This window comes from Parasteatoda tepidariorum, chromosome 10, assembly GCF_982258835.1.
Source record: "Parasteatoda tepidariorum strain Cologne lab strain chromosome 10, Ptep-v5.0, whole genome shotgun sequence".
In the NCBI taxonomy this organism is placed as follows: domain Eukaryota; kingdom Metazoa; phylum Arthropoda; class Arachnida; order Araneae; family Theridiidae; genus Parasteatoda; species Parasteatoda tepidariorum.
In genome coordinates, this window is record NC_141764.1 from 7,882,119 (window position 1) to 7,905,494 (window position 23,376).

General features: G+C 30.1%; 1 protein-coding gene and 1 non-coding gene across 8 annotated transcripts in view; one reads left to right on the top strand and one right to left on the bottom strand.

Annotated features, from left to right (window-relative positions):
• The window catches only part of CalpA (calpain A), a 93,932-nt gene that overhangs the window by 62,592 nt on the left and 7,964 nt on the right, over positions 1 to 23,376 (bottom strand). The window lies entirely within an intron of this gene.
• TRNAA-UGC (transfer RNA alanine (anticodon UGC)) lies at positions 9,088 to 9,159 on the top strand. The gene has a single exon. It is a non-coding gene; the product is annotated as a tRNA-Ala (tRNA).

Sequence of the window (23,376 nt, forward strand, 5' to 3'; positions counted from 1 at the left end):
AGACACACTGTAGTGACATGTACCATAATGACATGTTTTGCACCAGTTTCGATGCAATGCTTTTACATTTAAACACACATGTAATAAATTTTTATTCATGAGATTTTTTATAAACTTCCTATTTGTTTAACGTATTGCTTTACAATGCTAACCCATTAATACACGAACGTAAACAAGTGCAAGCCAGTTTCAGTCATATAAAAACACTAAAGCTGTATTACATGATAATTAAGATTTTACATAGAATATTTAGAGCGTCGAATAATTTGGCCAGGGACTGTAAAAAGAGACCTTATAAAAGCAGTAATATTTTTTAAGAAAATGTAATGGTATAGCTTAGAAATCCTAAACTCGGCACGAATACATCATCTTCTGAATTAGAGAAAGCTTTTATAATCTGTCAGATCTAAATTGCTTTTAACAAATCGATTCTTTCCTCTTCTTCCTGAAGAACTATTCTCATCTGCTATCTTTGGACGATATCCAAACTTCCTTCTCTTCTTCGTGGAAGGAACATCGATGGATGACACATAAGACTTCATGGAGGGAAAGAATCCACAAAGCAACTCTTTCATTAAATGCATTCCCATCTTTAAAAACATTCATTTCCTTTAAATCATTTATTTATTCTCTTTGCTTTTACACTTCGACTTAAGTAAACGCGGTAGCTTTCTTCCTATTTGTTCCGCTGTCGAAAAGAAAAGCTTTTACACCGATTTAAATAACGCAGATTGTTTTCGGTCGCGTGAATTGCACCGACTCATACTTCATTCGACGAATGCTAAAAGTTTTAATTTTAATATTTTTTTTTACTCCTTTATAAAAAGAACAGAAAAAAATGGATAATTTATTTATTCACTTTCAATACAAGTATATTTAAGATCGCAATTGGTAACGCCATCGCTCACTCTGTTTATAAAGGACTACGGGGGAATTCGTTTAGCAAAATTAAATTTTTTTTAAAAAATTTATGATGGACTCGAAATTTTACATTAAATTCATTGCTTAACGCTAAACATACCAACACTTAATGTATACCCATTTCTACCACAGCCGGACAAATGCCCGAACTTCGTGTTTCTTGATTAAATGTATGAAATATCGATGATAGGAAGGAAAAAAACTAAAAAAAACTTTAAACAAAATTGTATATTGCCAATTTTTATGTATTACAAACACAAAGAATAAGAATTTTTAATTCATTGCTCAACGCATTGTTTACATATACAGGGTGTTTCCATTGTACATTTTCAGAAAACATATTTTTTCTAATTATTATTAGTTCTATAATTCTTGTAATTATACTTATAATTATAAGAATTATAATTATTCTCATAATTAATATTATTTCTTCTAAGAACTTATGCTGTCTCGATTGTTTCGACATTTTTCTGGGTAAAAACTAACAGTTAGAAATGAAGAAAAGTTATCAAAGTAATTCTGATTGAACTAACAACGCAACAGTCTTTGCAAAAATGTGCAACTCATCGAATGCAATACGTTGAGCACGCGTTGCATCGCAATTTCTGATCCGATAACCTTATAAAGCAATAAATTATTCTCCCGGTTAAATGACCGTTTGTGGTAGAAATAGGTATACGACAAGTATTCGAAACAAAAAAAAAAAAAAAATACAAAAAAAAAAAGTATAATAATAGAATCTTATAATTGTTGGAATAATTGAATAATTGTTGGAATAATTGAATAATTGTTGACAATAATAGAATAATAGATGATAATAGATAATTGTTGATAATAATAGAATAATTGTTGGAAAAAGTCATGAAGTCAAATGTACAAAAACGATAAGATGATAAGAGCATTTTCAATGAAAAAGTTCTAAAATGTCATTTGACCTGCTATGGTATGTTTAGTGTTAAGTAGCCAATGCAACTAAATAACGGTAACAATTTTAAAATTAGATGTATACTATTTTAAGAAAAAAATTTATGCTAATATATTGAAATCTATTCATGTTTTTTTATTTACCGAAATTATAATTTCTAAAGTAAATTTTATTTTTAATGACTAATAAAAAAAATTTAACCTATTAAGTCCTATTCTTCAAAAGGCCGCATAACATCTACTACTATAAATATTGCATTTTTAAAACATCACAGTAAATAGATCAAAATAATTTCCACAATTTTTTTTAATACACGATTTGAATACTTTATTCACAAATATTATTGACAAAGCGAATTCACAATCCTAACAAAAATAACGGTAGATTTATTTTAAATAGATGGAATTTAAAAAGATACAATAAACTTATGAAACTATAATTATTCTATTTCAGAACTATTTTTAACAATATTTTTCAATCAATAATATTAATTAAATTCTTGCTGATCATTTTTTAAGATCTTAATTTATCATATTGAAACCAAGAAAATTTGTATAAGAATTTTGTTTTCCTAACCAAAAAATAGATGGCAGCACGATTAAATTCATAGATCTCTCATTTAGGTTAAGAACATATTCAAGGATTTCATTTGTTTTTCCTGCCATCCATTGCTTTCTTTTCCGGAATTTTCTTATTTTTCAACTCGACATGCTCATATAGTTACTCATTTAACGTTTTCTTCAAGTACTTACATTCTCTCGAATAACAGAATTTCATAATTTGACTTATATCATTGTTTTGTTTTCTATTTGATTTTTATTGTTAATTTTTACATTTGTTTGCGTTTTGTGACCTATCAAAAAAAAAAAAAATTTAAAAAATCGCGCTGTTTTGAGCTCACTATCTTATTATGCATAGAAATCGCAGTTCTTTCATTTTCCTGCAAAAAAAAATTCCTTTCTCTTGTAAAACGAATAAGTATTTATTTTATAAGGGGATTTTTTGTTGTTAGATTACTAATGATTTAGGAAGATTTCATTTTTACCGATAAAAATTTACCGATGCTAATTTTCGTTGTCGGTAAATCTGTTTTACGGCACAACAGCTGAACTGTGCGGTGAAGATTAATTATGTGCTGCACAACAGCTGTAGTTCTTCCCCACCCCCACCGAAACTTTTTAAACTACATATATAGGCCTTAATAAATTCGAAGAATATTTTATTCTCAAAAATTAGCAATTTCAAATTAAATTAAAAGAAAAAAATCAAAACGAAAAAAATAATTTACTCTTTTTTTTTGTTTGTTTAGTATTTGACGATCACTCTGACTATTTCTCGTTTTAAGAATGCTTCACACTCATTTTTACATTCATAATCAAAAATCTAATAATGATGAAAAATGTAGTTAAGATAAGAGAATTACTATTAAATATTACAGATAGATATCGTTCAATAAGGAATAACTAAATAACTTATGGGTAAATATCGTTATAACTTTTATTAAATTTATGCTATTTTTCTTAGTTTATGAATGATTAATTCCCCCATCATATATATATAATTATAAATATAATGATAATAAATATAATGATAATAAAGGACAATTATCTTTTCATGATGTGTAACATAGATACAATTTAAACGTAAGAATTTTTTTAATAAATATACTTTTATAAAAACAAATACGATTTGGTTTGGTTGGTCAAAGTCAAATTTCATTGAGCGAAGAGCAACAATGTGCTTATGTGAATGGACATTAAATAAATTAAGGAATACAATAAAAATAATGGCATAATAATAAATTCATTGATTATAAATTTTCATTTTACATATAATTAAGACAAATAATTAGCTTTTAAAATAAATGTCTGCATTTATTTAAGAAAATGTATTGTTATTGTTTAGAATTTAATTATTAAAAATTTCGATAAAATTAAAAATTTAAAATAACGTTAGGGCTGTAGATTTAGATATGTATAGTTATTTGTGCCTTATGGGAGCTGCAATAAGTATCCAAAGAAAAGAAGCTATTCGAAAAAATTAAAAAAAAAATGAAAAAAAAAAAAAAAAAAAAAAAAAAACACTAAATCATTAAGAAAATATTTTTGGACTAATTTTTTCAACATGTATGTTGCAACGGTGGGAAAATTGCATTTCTTTAAAATTTTGATTTTTATTCTAAACTCTTAACAGTTTCTTTTAAAAAATATTGTTTGGCGTTGTATTATTTTTAAATATTGTCCCTCTAAAAATAAAATGGAAGCTACAATTCATTTATTAGGTGAAGTACAAACATTAGGATGGGTACTTCATCAAAATAAATACCCAGTCACGAAAGACAATAAGGCAGAAGTTAATTTTCGAAACGAAACTTTTCCCAAATCTGATAAAATGTTGGCTACGTTCCGATTTTGTGTTTATCCTTCTCTTACGGAAGGGGGTGACAGTAGATTTATAAATTTATTTGTTACTATTTTTAGTCAAGATTCTCTAATTTCACTATTCTTTTTAAACTGCATTTAAATTTCACACAAGTTGACTAAGTCTCACTCAACTTTTCAACCATTTAGGTCTTGTACTAGGGTTGTTTTTTTTTTAAGTAAGGACCGTTTTGTTGTGTATAGGTGACGCGTGCGTCGCAACGAGTGCTTGCGTCTTGTCCTTGTATTCATTGGGAACAGTGTTCAGTTACAGGTGTGTAGGTAACCTGTAAGGTCAGTTCCGTGTCATTAAGATGTTCAAGTTCAACAAATCGCCCGCCGCGTATGAGATACGGTCAGCGATGCGTTTTTAGTCGGCAAAAAACATGTCTGCTGCATACATTAACCGGCAGGACTGGCGAAGTTTACAAAGCTTCCTACTGGCATGCTAATAAGAAATTTTACTATTCCATAAAAATGACTCACCACAGCAGAGTCCCTAGCGTTCTTGGACTCGTTTGGCTGGGAAGTTTGGACCGCCTCTCAATACAGCCCAGACCTTGCGCTAAGTGATTATCATCTTTTCCTAAGTTTCAATCATCATTTTGGTGACAACCCATACAACGATGACGAAGACGTGAAATTGGTCGTGACCTCTTAGTTATCGGAGCCAGGTGGCAAGTGACTATGAAGAGTGTATTCTAAATCTAATTGTAAAGTATGATAAATGTTTCAGCAAATTTGGCAACTACGTGCACTCCCGATTATCCGGATTAATCACCGGGACAGGTCGCACGGACAATCGAAAAACACGGATAATCCGAAAACTCCTTTTATTAAATAAAAACTCAATATCAGTACAAAAAATATAAAAATGACTGACATTTGCATAACATCAAACTAGGAATTTTCCTTATTAAAAAATGTGTAATGCGTCTTCGCCATATATCGATACACATATTTTACGAACCGCAGTAACGTCACTGTAATCAAATCCTCCCATATAATCTAATAAAGTTTCCACAGAGCAGCAGAATGAGAAATTGTATTTCATTCATTTACTACATCTTATCAGTTATTATCATCACTATTTGATTTAACAACATAACGATGTCTTGATCGGTCAAATACTGGAAGCCAGGCTCACATGCATTACTTTGAAACCAATCTTCTAAATTTTCTTCATCAAGAATTTCGAAACCTTCGATTTCTTTTGCTTGTTTGAGAATACTGTTATCATATTTTTCTTGAGCATCTGAGGAGGATTGCTCATCAAGCGGTATTATCTTTCTCCAAGATCTTGACGATCAACTATCACTCGGATATCTGACGACCAACGTAGACGATTTTACCTTTGACCATGCTGCTGATATTCCATATACTGCAATCCAATAACGAATATTGCTTCCAAAACTTTGGTAGTGTTATAACTTCTTGAATCAAATTTTTTTAACCTTGAAAATATTTCTCTTTATATTTTTTGTGTGACTACGGAATGAGCAAGGATAATCCGCAAACCGGATAATCCGCGCACGGATAATCGAGAATGTACTGTATTTAAAAGAGTGAGAGAGAGTTTGCTTTATGAAAATTTTCTTTCGTTTGGTTTTTATTTTCAAGCGGTCTTTACTTAAAAAACAGCCCTCGTACATTGTGAAGGCCGACTTCACAATTATTTAATTAATTAGAATTACACATTTAGTTTTCCGATGAGACTGACAATTTTGACACTGAGAAAATATTACTTAAGGACATCAAGATACATGTGTGGGTATCTTTTACCCTACCCATAGCATACATTGACCAGGGGTTAAATTGCTGACGGATGCAAACGAATTGGCAGGTGAAGAATTGAGCGAATTGCTGACGGTTGCAAACAAATTAGCAGGTGATGAATTGAGTGAATTGCTGTCAGGTCAAACGAATTGGCAGATGATTAATTCAGCGAATGGACAACAGCTAAAAAATTATTCCCTTCCAATATATATTCTGTGTTTTTTTTAATAGTATTAAATTTCGATTTTTTTTTTAAAATTTAAATCTATTGGTTATTTAACTTTATTTTCAGGTGAAAATGTTTATTACAGCTCCGGCTAAATCCTGAATAAAATCATTGCAGTCTCCTGTTACAATGAACTCTGGATACAGTGAGCACTCAGTTGTAGTGAGTTCCGTCCGGGCTCACTTCAACATTATTAATTCATTACATTATTAATCAACATTAATAACAATGAGCATTATAATAACATTAATAAAGAATCAGCATTATTAAATCATTATAAAATTCATTTTAGTGGTTCCGTTCGAAATATCAACGTTATTTCATAGCTAAGAAATTAATGCCTCGTTTATACTGGACTCAATGTTGCAGGTATTTAAATAGATGTCAAATTTTTTTTTAACCTATACTATAAGTTCGTAGTAATTATGACTTAATCAAAAATGAAGAAATCTATATCATAAAGGAGTGTTTAAAATGAATAATTTTGCTGAAAAGAATAATGAATGCGAGTTTTTCAAAAAACAAGTATAATCAACAGGAGCAAATCGGTTGCACAATTGTTCCAACTTTCAAATGCAATTTTATAATAAAATAGCATGTAATAAAAACTAATATAATTCGAAAATAAAAAAATATAAAAATTTACAGAATTCCAAAGATGTTGAAAAATGGAGAAAAAAACTGTCTAGAAATTCGTTATGGGTAGATAAGTACTTCGTTAAATAAAGAATCTTTCGTTATATAAGGAATATTTCGTTGTTTCGAATAGAAATTTCGTTATAAAAAATGCTGCAAGGAAAGTCCCTCAGTGGGAGGGTGGGTGAATATGATGGGTATTTGAGGGGTGCTAAGGATTTTTATAGAATTCTTCACAAACTATAGTGGAAATTATTAAGAACGCACAAAAAATCATGAAAAAAATCTGGTTATTAGGAATTATTTACATTTCTAAGTCAGCATATATTTTTTATTAAAGCAGTTCTGTTAATAAAATTGTGTCTTAAATAAAAGCTTAAAGGAAAATACTGTAAAGGTTTTAGCGTTGGTTGACGTATTTTTCAGTGATGATTTTTTTCAACCTTTTACGAACGTCTGGAGTTTTAACGATTCCCTACGTGCTCCATTAACTCGGGTTTTTAAAGAATACCTATTGTTTCGAAATGGTAACAAATCTTCATGGAAACAAATTCATAAACATTCTCTTTCAAAGTTAAATGTTTTGGTATGAATTTAAAATTTCAGTGCCCCTGTTACTGTTCTTTGATTTGCCTCTTTTCTTTTCAGCGTTTCATAAAAAAAAATAATAAGGACAGAAATTTATTAAGCCAGAAATTTAAAGCATTTAAACTTTCGACTTTTTTTCCCCACGTTTGATAAAGAAGTTTTGAATATATTTCAAAACTAATTTATTTGTTTAATGTATTTGTTTTCTACAGTGTTGTAACTAAGGTTTACTGTACGCGGGAACAAACTCAATTTTTATGCCCTCTTTCAAACTAAACTTTTAAAGATTATAAGTTAAATATTACGCAAAAAGTGACCTTCACCTCACTTGGCATTGCATTTCTAAAATTTTATAATGAATAAGATTTTAAAACCTCAAATAATGTCTTTTTTTTTAAAAAAAAGAAAAGAAAAAAGAAAGTAAATTGATAGCTTTATAAGCAGCTTTCATATTATTTCTTCTTTAAATTTAAGAATGTATTAAGAAATTTTACACGCGTATTTTCGTAAAAATTAATATAAAAAATAATAATATAAGTAATAAAAAATAATAAAATAAATAAAATATATAAAAATAAAAATCCAATAAAAATGCCATAGATAATCGATATATTTTATATAACTTAAAGGCATGATTAAAGAAATGTTTCATAAAAATTTCATAAGATTCAAAATGAGACAAAAAAAATTTTTTTACTTATAATTTATTTACTTTTTACTTATTTTATTATTTACTTATTTATTTATTTAATTACTTATTTATTACCTTATTTATTTATTTATTATCTTAATTATTTATTTACTCCTTTATTTATTCCCTTATTTATTTATTATTTATTTACTTATTAAGTTATTTAAGTAAGAGGGCATCGAAAATTTTCTGAAGCAAAATGAGCGATTGTTCAAAAAAGGTTGGGAACATGTAATCTAAACTAAGTGATCTTATAATACTCGTTATTTTTAAAACAAATAAAAACAATCAATGCCGCTATAAGAAACTAAAAAAAAGAAATAAGAACTAAGCAAATTAAGTTAATTAATTAACTCGCTAGTTGTAATAGTTTTAATAAAATAAATAATTTTCGAAATTTAATGGAAGTAAACCATATCCATAACCATGGATTTAAAAAATATATAAATGAAAGTTTATTTTTTAAATTTTATGATGCTGGAATTAAATAGATATCTATAAAAAATTCTGATTCGCCCAAAGGACCAATAAGTTTTCTTTCCTTATTGCATTTATAAGTCTGCCGCTTCATTAACATTTTATTCGAAATCCATCTGCTATTTTGCTATCTCATTATTTGCTTTGTTGAATAACAAATCCAAAGTAACTGTTTGAAGTACTGTTACAAAGTGGTAACTGTTTGAATTATGTTATATAAAGAATTCTTAATCCAAAATTCGATGCTTTATTTACATGAAATTTGAAGTTGAATATTATTTTGTGGGAGAAACGAAACAGAAGGAAAAAGGACCTCACTCAATGAAACTATAACAGAGAGTATAACATTTCTTCCTTTACGCATACACTGGTAGAAAAAACTAGGTTAGTTGTCAACCACTTGCTTCTATTCACCTTCATCTACAACGGGGGTGTAGCTCAGTGGTAGAGCGTTCGCTTTGCATGTGAAAGGCCCGGGGTTCGATCCCCCGCACCTCCACTTTTGTTAAAATATTCACATTATAGTGAATTTATTATTTTATAACTATGTATATCATTTTTAATTTTTTCCCCTTTCGCAATTTTTTTTTTAATGTGCTACGTTTGGTTTGTGAATTAATTTTTTCTATATATATAACCCATTTTTTGTATAAAAAAAAGAAAAAAAAACTGAAATAAATATTTTAATTAAATTTATAGATGTGAGAAAAATTTTTTTTTTTCAGACGAAATTTCCTGCATTTAAATGACCATACCTTCATAATATGCACTTCATATTAAACACATTAAAGAGACATTTTCAGTTCTCGACTTTCTCAAGAAATAGTTAAGAGGTGCATGATCATTGAAGTTCAAAGCTTTGATAGGTTTGAGGTACCAGCAGTAAATTATGAATGAAAATAATTGTTTTGAAATAATGTCGAAATATAGTCGAAAATATGGTGATAAATTTGTTACGCATGGATTACTTTGGTTATTGTATGATGTAAGCAATAATTGCATCATATTGTGTTAACTTAGATTAAGTGTTTACGGAAATACGGACATTTTAGCAAAAATAATTTTTTTTCATTGCGTATGAGTTATTTTTTTTTATTTTCTTTTTTTTACCATCACTTTCTAAATATTTCATAAAATTTAAAAATAGAACAATTTTTAATAACAAAATTACATTACAATTTGAGAACAATTCATTAAAAATTGCGCAAGATTTGTGCATTTAAAGCAATATCATTCAAACAGCACTTTTGCGAAAAAGAATTTGTAGGGAATCATCTTTAGTAACTAATGAAAAAAGTCCGATTTGAGTATCTTAAAAAATTTAAAAAGTTTCTAGCAATTTTCTACGAAGTTTCTGTACAATTTTTTTTAAAGCTATGAAATGATAAGTGGTTTTTCACTAATGTCATTATGCAGTATTAAGCAAGATTTACTAAAACTAACATCAGCATCATGGGGGATCATCCATAAAAAGTATGCCTTTTTTCACATGTTTTCTTTTCTCACCCCCTCACATTTTGTTGACGGTCCATTATTGTAAGGTATTATAATTTGTTATTAAATTTTGCATAATGACGCAAAATGAAAGATGTTGAAAACTTATAACCGGATTTTGGTGACCTAAAAATTCTCAATTAATGCCCTTAAAAAGTGCAAAAAATGCCCTTACAATGCGAAAATTGCGCTAAAAGTGCCTTATGACATGACTTAAATAGAAGTAAAAATATTGAACTAAAACAATGTTTTACTCTTTAAAATTATTATGAGTCGTTTCAAAAAATATAAAGCAATGCAATACTTGTTCTACGTTAGTTTGAAAAATATGTTTTATATCCTAAAATAACAAAAAAAAAAAGGAAAATATATTGACTCCAAAACATTTTAATTTTGTATAGAAACTTAAATGAATATAACAACTTCCATCTCATAATATTACTAAATATCAAAATTACAATGGATTATTAATTTTTTTTTTTAATATTTTGAAATGTAAACGAGCGTCTCTTGTCTGAAAGCAAATTTTTATACCAGGAGAAGCTTCTTTCAACGTCTACTGATGTTATGGGTGCGTACTTGAAAAGGACGGTCACACTTACTGACAATTCTTCTTCAATTTGAAAAGATGTTGCTTCACCTTTTAATATCCTAGAGATTTTCTTCATTGTTTGGAAGCCAGTGTAACAATAAAAAATTATAAAAAATAATAAAAATTACAAAAAAATTAACAAAAAATTTAAAAAATGCTTTAAAATGCAAACTACGCCCCAAAATTTAAAGAAAATGCCCTATAAATCTCAAAAAATGCTCTAAAGGACAAAAAATGTCCAAAAAATGCAAATGTCATCGAAATCCGGGCCTTACTTATAAACAATTATAGGTTTTTCTCAGAATTTACAAAAAATTCTTAAAAAAATGTTTGAAACTTTTTAAATTTTCAAGATATTCAAATCGTTCATTAGTTACTTTCATTACAAAACTATAGAGGGGGATTAATGATTTCCGCGCATGCGCAGGATGAAAGAACTACTTTAAATGCTGATATCATGCGCAATTTTCAACTTATTTTCTTTCTTTTTTTCAAATTTTTAAATGATAATGTGTTTGCTGAAAAATCCCTTAATTTTTTTTTTTTATTATTGCATTGAATATTTTTAGAGCTATAGCCAAATAACCTTCGACAAAAAAAAAAATTTGTCGATTACAAAAATGTCTGTCACTCGAATTATTTCAGCTAGGATTACAAAATTTTATGTAATTATTGCATGCAATAACCAAAGTAATCGAAGTTGCTATATTTTCTGATCTAGGGCGTTCAGAAACACTTGTTTTCATTCGAAATTTATTGCGGGTCCATCAAACTTCTGACAACTTTATACTTAATTAATAAGAATGAAAAATAGCAAGATCTAAACAACTCTATAGGGATCAATATACCCATATTTATATTTGAATTTGCGTATTTGAGGAATTTAAATGTCAAAAACAGAAATTGGCTCTTCAGTTAGTGCGATTCTCATCTTTTCAAATTAAACTGAAATAAGATTTTTATTTATTTTTTAATACAATAAATTTTTTAAGCATGAAAAAAATTGTTACAAATAATACAGTTTCTCAATATTGTTATCACTAATCGCTTTTTTACTGCAATAAAACCGATATCAATAATTAGTATTTATACTGCCAAATAGAAATACTAAAAAAAAGGAAATAAAAAGAAAGCACGCATCTATGAAATAAAAAAATTTCAATAAAAAAAACAATAAAAAATAAAGCAAAAAATAGCATAAAAAAATCACCCATCAAAAACAAATACTAATATTAATACAAATGTCGGTTTAATTCAATTTTGCTTTTTTGATAAAAGATATTACAAATTACATTGTTTCAGTCCTAAGTCTGAATCTAATCATAATCAGCCCATAATCTTTCTAAATCAATACATTTTCTTCTTTAATTTTCACTTATTTTCTCCTTTTATTATTTTTATTGAATATCCGATTCACTGTACTTGAATAATCCCCAAATATTTCATCAATAAATTTTTGTTTTCTTTTTATACCTTTGTATGATCCATGCCACTTATAATAACCATTTTATTTATAAATCTATTATTGTAATCTCATTTTAATAGCAGAGCGAATGTAATCACGTGGATTATATTGATGGATTGTAATGAATAACAATAAATATGAGGGTTAAATTTTTTTTTTTTTTAAATATTGAAAAGGGATCCGCAATGGCTCAGGGAATAGAGCGTTCGCCTTCGAATGATATGAATCGGGTTCGAATCCCAGCGATGACTGAATGATACGAATTCCACACCCGGCTCGCACCGACCACAGCGCTGACGTAAAATATCCTCAGTGGTAGACGGATCACGGGTTAGAATCCCCTCGCCATCAGTCTCGTGGGTGATTTTCGTGGTTTTCTTCGCCATGTAACGCAAATGCGGGTTTGTTCCATCAAAAAGTCCTCGACTGAGGCAAATTTATCCCAATATTTATTCTAGGAGTTTTCTTGTCTTCTAGATAAGGTTCAATATTACAAGGTTACAGAGTTGAACATTAGCAGTCGTAAGCCTAAAAAATTAAGTCGGCTTTTCAACGATGATTATAAATTATGAAGAGGGTCCTCGTTGCTGGTTGTAAATAAAGATGCGGCAACGTAGTTTTTAAGTCACAGAACATCGGGCATGCGCAAACAGGATATCGTAGTACACCGAGGAGAAATAATAGTTACAAATAATAGAATATGTTTCTGGTATGTTAAGTCAATTCCAATTTAAAAAATTTTTCGTGTCAGTTCAGTCTAAGTTATTTCCATTAAAATCTTGTGCTTTATGAATAAAAAATAAAAAAACATTTTTCCTTTTTTTCCCCTCATCATTTTTTTTTTCATGATTGTTTTTATAATAAAAAGACAATAAATGTTATATAGTTTTTATTTAGAAAAGTTTTTCTCATAGACTTGTTCGGAATTTTAACAATATAAATAGGGGAAAAATTTTGTAATTTTATGTAGAACCATTCTTTTAAACTTAAATCTCTTAAGTGAAAGAAAAAGTATTGCAACTTAATATAATTGCCTAACAAGCCCGTTGTCATTTGTTTCAAAAATAGTTGGCGTGTCACTGTAGTAGACAAAACAATCGGCACAAGGTCTCTTTCCACTGAAAATCTAATTAGTCAGCAAACAACATTCTCAAAGGCTGTTCCACACAAAATATTATCACCTTCACTCCTGGAAATTACTTAACATTGCCTCACAATTTCAATTCTTAACTGACTCAACAAACTAGCATAAGAGATAATAGAATAATGAATTTGTGTTCTCAAAATCTCAAAAACTTATTAAAATAATTTTTTGAAAAAAAATCTTATTTTATAAAGGTTTATCCATTTCTGAACTCAATCATATTTCCATAATTAATTGCAATGAGATTTAAAAATGAAAATATTTATTTCCAGCGTTTCATCCGTAAATGCAAGCTCTTTATTTATTTCATTTGTGAGAATTTGAATATGGCTGGATAAATGATAAAATGCTGGATAGTTAATAATCAATCAAAATAAATAGTAATACGCAAAAATTACTGTTTAAAAAATATATTTTTGTAACAAACTTTGTTTAGTACACTGAAAAGCAGCAGAATTTGAAAAATATTTAATAAAAAAAGATATTGTTTGTTTCGTTTTAGGCGATTTTATGAGAATATTATAACTTGGTATATTTAAGAACATAGTTTTTAATTATTTGTTACTTTTTTATTTAACAAAAATAAATTATGTAAGTTTTAAAAGTTTAAAAAAAAATGGTATCTTAATGCAGCAGACGTTTTCTAGCTATAGCAGTTTCATTTATTTTACTACATATTGCCGTACAATAGTTGAATCAGCGTAAGCAACAAAAAATTCAAAATATTGGTTTTCACAAATTTAACATTTTAGTACGATGAGCTACTTATTGCGAAATTGTTTTTCAAAATTAAATTTAGCTTTAAAAGTTTTTTTCTGAAATTCTATTGTGTGAAATTACCTTTGCGTTTGGAATCTACTTATCTCGAAATCTATCGCGAAGCGTTTACGTTGTTTTTTTTAATTGCACGATGAATAAAAAATTTTTTGAAACTAGAAAATAGTATTAAAATTTAATGCATTTATAAATTACATCTTTTATATAAATAACTTTTTTTATATAAATAACTTTTTTTATATAAATAACTTTTTTTATATAAATAACTTTTTTTATATAAATAACTTTTTTTATATAAATAACTTTTTTTATATAAATGAGTATCAAATGAGAAGAAATAGAATTTCTTAGAATATTTGCATATTTATTAAATGTTTGCAATCAAAGTTAATGATAGAGTAGAAAGATTTTACAATCTTTATTATATTAACGCAAGTAGAGTTTTCATTTCTAGTGGAATTGAATTAAAACCTAATCATTATGTTACGATGTCAACTAATTTTCCATTTCTTTTAAATTTTTATTTCATTTTTGGTTATCATAAAAACTTATTGTTTTTAGCAACTTTTGATTTTCTAGTTAATTGATTTTCGTTATGTTGAGAATATATAGTAACAGTGCTGAAAATTATTCTTTAGAAAATTTAATTTGGAATTTTTTTAATTGAATTAATACAGATTTCGATCAACAGATACAGTTGCCTATTCTATTGGGAAAATATTTAAACCTTATTATTCTTCTTGGTTTCCATTGCAATTTCCACGACAAACTAGTATTTTAAATTATTGTTTATTTTCGATTACTCTATAAGAATTCGTTAAATGTTTTCACAAGAGACATCATTCAAAAATAGTGCTCAATAGTCTTAAAAATTATTTTAAGTGCACATTTTACATAAAATAAATGAAATTAATAAAAATAAATGCTATTTATAAAAATCTAAATATAGTCAATTTACGGTTTAATGAATATAAAGTGCTATGGCATTATGCTTATCATATCTATGAGAAAAACTGTTGACATTACAAAATAAATTAAAATTGTATAGTACAACAGTTGGAGATAGCTTTAACAAATGCACAGTGCGCAAAAAAGGAAGAAATTGAACACCCTGAATAATTTTTAATCTTATGATCAGGGTTTCACCAAAGAATATAGAGGGTGAAAATTCTTTGACGTTCTTCAGCTTTCACATTCTAAGGCTGAATCTTCAGGGTTCAAAAGTCATACCTTTACTGGCGATATTTTTAATTCCGAAATTAGACTCAAAAAAGTACTTTCTCTGAATAAACATGCCTTTTTTCCCGACTGATTCGGATTATTCGAACATCTAATATATGGAGGTGGGTAGTCGCAATCTCGGCAACATGGATGCTGACCCTGAAAATATGGGGAGTCGGGGTTTAAAGCTGGAAAATAGGGTAACAATAGTTTGGTTAGGAAAGCGGTTCCATGCACGAAACTAATTTTGAATAACTATTTATTGTTTAATTACAGTCGAAAAATTTTGCATTAGTAAGATAGTAAGTTTTAACGGCATAGATTAAATTTGAGTGAAATCGGTTGAACAGTTTCAGAGTAAACAAAGTTTAATTAAGTCGTATTTTTAATAATTGTTTTCATAAGAGCTATTCGACCGATTCGTTGGGGATCATATTTCCAAGATGGCGGCTATTTTGAGAGTAAAAAAAAATGCATGTTTTTCTAGAGGTCAGTTTGTGTGTTTGATTTCATAAATTAAAATATCGTTTACACTAATTAATCAGCATATTTAAGGGGAGCCACCTCTAACAATTAAAATTGAGTCTTGTTCCGGTAAAATCCGATAATTTGATTAAAAGTTATTAAACGTGTTTTGTTTGTTCATTTTTGTCTGTTTTTTTTTTTTTCGTTAGTTATCCCTGTTTTTTCCGTAACGTATATCTAATATACATCTTTATTTTATTTTATATCCGTATTTGAACAGCCGACCCAATTTTGGGTTTACGACTACTAATGTTCAACTCTGGAACCTTGTAATTTTGAACCCAATCCAGAAGACAAGGGAACTCTTGGATCAATACCCCCCAGAGGTATTTATTTGTTATGGGAACATGGAGGACGTTACGACTCGACAGATTTAACGTGCATCAGACACTAGTTACTTCACGGGGAATCTTCGGCCAGCGGGGGTCGAACCCACGAACTGTTGGACATAGGCCCAGTGTCCTACCAACCAGGCTATCCCGGCCTTCTTATATGCATTTGATTAAAATTAGACATAATAAAAAATACCGTCAAATAAGAGATAAATAAAAAATTCAAGGAAAATTACTGATATAAAATTTTAAGCTGATGGCCGCTGATGCTTTCAGAGCCTATAAGGATCCTATCATGTGATTTTCCTGGCCAATAAGAGGATGGCACCGCCAACGCTGAAGAACAATTTTATACCATTATCTTTTGATGTTCTAAACAGAAATATTCAATTTGTGACTAAATATTATCTTAGAAATAAGTTATTCTTTTTCTAATCTAGTTAGTATGGTAATTATGTAGTTATCTTAAAACTATGGGCATCAAAAACATTACTCAGGAAAACAAACATTCATTACTTAGCAAAACAAAATAATATTTTATCCCCATCGGTTTAATTCATCATTATAGTTAAAGGAGAGAGGGTTGTTTCTGTATTATTTAATTAAGTATTCATCGCAATCCTTTTTTTAATGGCGTCATTTGTGGAAGTCCTGCATAATGTAACATGACAACTTCTCTAGACCATAATAACTTATAAAAACATTTCTAGTTCGAAAAGGAAAGCTCATTTGTCAAGATTAGTTTTTTTTTCACTATCAAATAGTCTATTCCCTGTTGAATAGAACCGAAAGTAGTGAATATATCATTGAGCATTGTAATAAAATAATGTTTTTGCTTAATATCATTTTTTTCAAACTTGCTTCAATAAATGTTCAACAAAAAAAATTACTCAACAAAACTTCATTATTCAAGTTACATCATAGGTGAAAGGTCGATAAGCTTTTTATTTAGGACACGAACCGAAATGAGTTTTTTAAGAAAATGAACACATTTCAAATTGAGACTTTCCAATGTTCAACCCAGTTTGAACAACTAAACGAGGAATTTTCTACTTATCTGTCCTTTCTTTTTTTATTGATGTTGTCATCGGAAATTAAGGCAGAGTGGGTGCGATCGTTCTTCTTTCCCAGTGGAGCCATCTATGGCGAAGAATTCGACTTCTGCCACACCCATACGTCACACCCGTTTTATAGGGTGGACCCATTCACACATCCACAGATCGCAGTTTTGATCTGAACCACAGAATGATCAATCTCCAATTCAATACCCCAGAGGTATAATTTGTTATGGGAACATGGAGGACTTTGTGACCCGACTAATTTAACGTGCACCAGTCACTACATCAGCCGGCAGGATTCGAACTCCTATTCTCACGAACATGAGTCCAGCGCCCTGCCAACCAGGCTATCTCGGCCCTTTTCACTTTTTATTAAACACTTAGAATAATCATTACGAGGCCAAGTCCTTGACTTCAGGGTTGGGGTGGTGGCTGGGTAAATTAAAAATGCAATTTTTCAGACATCTTTCTTATTCATAACACTAAACGAAAAAGTGATTCTTATAAATATTTGAACGTAGTCAATTTAAAACTACTATATTATAAATTTATAGGACCAGAGATAATCTTACAAAAAGAACAGTTTAGTTTTAATATCTTCGTAAAAAAAAGACTAAATTAAACTAATTAATTATGTGATTTAGGCAAATTTATCACATCACATAGTGAATTAATTTGGTTACATTAATTTTTTCTTAGAAAAAAATGCTAGAGAAGTTTGAAAAAAAGGAATCAAATCAAACGCAATGCCTATTTTCTTAATTATTATTTCTTAAACACATATTTCGAGCTGTGTCCATTTTCCTAAACACGCGTTTTGAACTATGTCTAGAAAAAAAAAAGTTCGCTGACGGAATGTTCTAATGTCAACATTTGTAGAAATAAAATGCAATATAAAGGTCATCAAGTATTTCTGGTAAACGACTATCCGAAGTTTTCTCAGAGTTTTCTGTGGGTTGCAGCAACAATGACGCTCAGTGAACGCCGAGAACACCATCCTTTTTTTTTAAATAAATATTGTACGAATTGTTCTATAACTTTATGTCTGACTAGCTGAATATCCGTTCTTCGCACTGAGTAAAAAGAAATAAATAATCAATAAATCGGCATTAATCAAAAGAAGAAAAAAATACATGCACCGAATTGAAAGTCAAATACCGACAAGTAATAAAACTTAAATAATTCCAAATGTTACTTATGGTTCTTTGTTGCCCTTCCCAGTGACTTTGCGTGATTACATTAAATAAAACACGTTTTCAGAAGGTTATTCCATCAAAATAAAGATTAACTGAAATCGAGCAATAGTAACATATGGCATAAAACTATTTGCTAGAGACCAACTTATGATAGTCAAAATTCACTACAACCCAGCAATTTTTATCGTTACTTATCAATTACCATCTATTTATCTGTATTAGGTACCTTGCTACTTATATATAGTACCTATTAAAACCAACCCAAAAGACCAGTGAAGTCCTATATCAAGCATTGCGGTTGAGAGGAAAAATAATTAAGCTTTTGTAAGCAGTTAAGATATAAATAATTTGTGAGGTCACTTTAAATTTAATTAATCGCATAAAAACAAGCTGAGCATAAAAATCACTTTACCTATATATGTATATATATAAAATTACAACCACAAAGAATCAGTTCCTTTGAAATACATAGTTACATAAATTCAAGAGTATAAAAAAGTTTTACAAAAATGTACAATGTAGAAATTTTTAAACGTATCCCGAAAGTTTTTTTTCTAACCAAATTAAACTAGAGCAAGTTTTTATCAATAAAGTATTCTTGAAGTCTTTAGTTTTTAAATAAATTATGGAGAGAAAAAATCAGTCGGATGAATAAAATTTTTTAGATGCTTAAAATTTTGGCACAAAAAAATCTAAATAAAGAAATAAGAATGTCTTAGTTGCAATTCAGATATTTTATCAGGTTTCTGAAGCAATTTGAAAAATTATCATTTAAAATTTCCTTAGAAGATTTTCAAATGGATTTTGGTCTAGAAGATGATGATTGCATATCGCATGTCATGCTCCCCTAATTTATAAATTATAGACACATTAATTTTGCATACAGTAATTAATACTTACTTTCGTAATGTTCGTTTTATCTTCTTTCTTGAGCAATTAGAAGAGATGTTCAACATGCTCTTTGACAACATGACCTGACAGAAACGGTCGATGAATTTCCGTTTTTTCCATAAAGTAGTATTACTAAACAGGGCAAAGTTGTTTACTTGTTTCAGAATGGTAGAATGGTAGAAATCATGTAAATCTCGGTGCGCTGCCGCGAAGCGGCATTAACCGATTCATCTGTAGTAGTAATTCGATGATGAGGAGTAGTGAGGTGGAATGGAGATGGGGGGAAGAGGTGGTGCTTAGCACCAAAAATCGAGAGTGTATTTCGTGTTTTAGTACTACGTCATATCCCTAAGGAAAAAGGCAGTGATTGGGCTAAATTTAGTATTGTCGTCAATTAATTCAATATCTAGGAGTGAGTTAAAATTGCTGGTGGTACAGGTTTTTGCTTCATCGTAGAAATTTTACTTGTTTCAGCAGAAAGATAGCGTCATTTATATTGTGACGTCGAATTACTTATTTAGTTGTGGTTTCCAATTATATATTATTTAACTCAAGCGCACTCAACTGTAAATAAACAGGCGTATACTAAACCATATGGTCACCGTTGAATCCGACAAAGTTTACATAATTCGTCTTGAGAAAAAAGTCACTGCGCATGAGAGCTATTAATGTCGTAAACGACAAAAAAAGAGAAGACATTAACCGGTTTGAAAATTTGCAAAAACTCTCGAATCTTTGTATCAACGATGATAAGGGGACTCTAACCCGCAATCCATTTAAACCTGGGGATATTTTTTGTCAGCGAGTCAAATACGATATACGAATCGACCAGTAATTGCGGGTTTCTAACCTGGTGCACTACCCATCTCAGCTCATTCAGATTAATTTATCTATACAATTGCTGAAGTAATAGCCATCGCCGGGATTCGAGCCTGATTTACCTCTCATCTCAGCTTATTTAATATTTAGATTAATTTATGCCAGACTAGGAATTTCAAAGAACAAGGTTCGAGTAAGAAGAACGGTGAGTCAGAAATCACGAGTTCGAAAAACCACTGAAAGAGGGAGTTCGAACATTTAAAAATAATTTAAAGACAGAATTTGCATAGTATTAATTTTGTTGTTGTAGTAGTTCATTTACGTCGCACTAAAGCTTCACAATGGGCTATTGGCGACGGTCTGGGAAACATCCCTGAAGATGAACCGAAGACATGCCATCACAATTTTGATCCTCTGCTTCGGTAGCCCGGCGACCTGCACGCGAAGTCGAGCTTTTTACGGTAGAACAGTTTAACGAGGACCCATATCGCACACCCTCATTCCCTACGCAGACTGATCCAAGTGGTCACCCACCCGCACACTGACCGCAGGCGGTGATGCTTGACTTCGGAGTATTAATTTTGAGTGTTACGCTTTCTACCCTCATTATGCAAATGTTATTTTTTGATTGAATGATAAATATGTTTGTATATATGTATATAACAAATCAAGATTAGATTTGGTGATTTTCATGGTTGTATAGAATGAATTTAGTTACCTCATGTTATGGAGAGTAGAATACTCTCGGGGATTGTTTTCTTTTATGATGTTTAAGTTTAGTTATAATTTTTCTTGCTTAATAAATATTCTTGCTAGTTCAAAGATGACTTTGTCATTATGCTTGGTCCCGCAGTGGACTGATCATTAAGACACGGTTCCCAGCAGATCACCGAAATCAAGCATCACTGGCTGCGGTCAGTGTGCGGGTGGGTGACCACTTGGATCAGTCTGCGTAGAGACCGAGGGTGCGCGGTATCGGTCCTCGTTTAACTGTTCTACCGTAAAGTGCGCGACTTCGCGTGCAGGTCGTCGGGCTACCGAAGCGAGGGTGCCATCACCTCTGCAGAGGATCAAAGTTGTGATGGCATGTCTTCGGATCATCCTCAGGGATGTTTCCTAGACCGTCGCCAATAGCCCAATGCGCAGTTCTAGTGCGACGTAAATGAAAAACAACAACAACAATCATTATGCTTGCTAAGTATTTTCCACAAGGCACTAAACTCTGCCAGCAATTTATAACATTACTGCGGAATCACACTATCATAGGGATTCGAACCTGTTTCAAATCGCATCTCTGCTTATTTAAAGCTTAGACTAATTTATATTATTGCTGTAGTAATATCATATTCGTTTACTTTAACAAGTCTGCTTTATGTATTAACCTAATACAATCTTTGTTTTACAATCTTCTTAGTAATCTTTGTTTTACCGATCCAATCCTGTTTCTAATTTTTAAAAAATTTGATAAGCAAGTCCATTAATTCATAAAACCTAGTGTGTCGATATTAATTTACCGTTCAACATTATCGTATCCATATGATTTTACCGTTTTTTAAACATCACAATTATTTCTAGACAAATAACGAGTGCAAACACTGAATCCATAATTATTTTATAAAACTGTTGTTAGTAGAAACCGAACTTTTAATTCACTCTGCCACTGTATATTAGGGAAGACGAGAACCGTATTGTAACAAGTTATAACTATTTAACTAAGAGGCTCCGTCCCCTGCTCGCTCTGCTCACCATCCCCTCTGGAAGCTTCTTGTTCATTTTTGTTTCTTTTTTCTTTTAAGAGTCAATGTTGTCAATAACAAAAAAAGAGATTATTCTATTAACATAAAACTATTTTTGTTTTTATGAAAGAAAAACTTTTTTATATGATAATCGTAACAGAATGAACTTGGATTAAAAAAAAATAATTAACTGCACTTGATAAAAATATTTAAACTTAGGAATGTGTGACACAATAAGAAGTAATAAATGAGAAGTAATTTTAGTTATTAACGATAACCTTACATTATAAAACAGTTCAAATTGGAGAGGTTTTTATCCTTCAAGAGCCTTTTATACATTTAAAAAATTTTAACCTCTTAATTTTTTATTTAATTTATTACCCATTGGCAAAATGGGTCTTGGTTTGGGTTTCATGGCGTTCTCACTTTTCAACTACTATAATCAAGAGTAATAGTAAACAGTGCGCATGCGTTGCTATGGCCACCGATGCTGTTTGATAATTTTTTAGAATTCTTTTTTTTTTCACTTTTAGTATGGTTATGCATTAAGTTGGGGCGAGTTTATTTCTGAGATATGAGACCAGAGAGATTCCATAAATACTTCTTGAGTTGTGACTAAAAGAGAATTTTCATCATTTGAGAGATAATTTTGTTTTTATTGTTTCTAATTAAGAATCAAACATTCTAACCTACATGTTCAAACTGGATCGTTTTCAATACAAATTCAGGTGAATATCTCACATAAAGAGGATCCAAACTGATTGACACGGTCTCAAAAGTTAGAGTTGAAGCAAGGAAAAAACATAGCCAAGGCCTAAATTTACCGAGGCTGAAAAAGCCAAAGAACGTAGACGGGAATATCTTAAGCGTTACACACAAACGAAAGGATTCCGTTCGCAAACGCAAGCACGAAGCCCGTCCCTCACCGAAGTAACAAAGTGATTGGGAAAATTGAACCCGGCCGAAGAGCGAATGGTGACTCTCGGAACCCCTTTCATGCAAATAAGAGAATTGGGAGTTGATCACCAGTTAGCGATAAAAGGACCCATTGTCAACGTACCCAATAACTTGCACAAGACCGTAGACTGTCATCCACGTAATATAAATGATTCATTCACTATTCACGTAAAATTGAAGAAAAAAACCTAGCTTTCAAATCATATTTCATGTATGAACTCGTGAATCCGAAACGGGTGTAGGATGCAGCTTAAAATCTCCATCAAACACCATTGTACAAATACGAAAATGTTAATATGGATTTCGATTGGCTGTTCAATGTCTATTCAGTCATCAAAAGAATTTACACAGAATGTGTCTGAGCTGCGTTTAAATATGTCTGCGAGATTGTGTACCGAACAGTTCAGGATTAACAGTTAAAGATGTCCAAGATGAAAACACAATGAAAATTTTTTTTCCAAAAAAAATTAGACAACAAGCATTTTGCCAATGGGCGACCTGTGATCGCC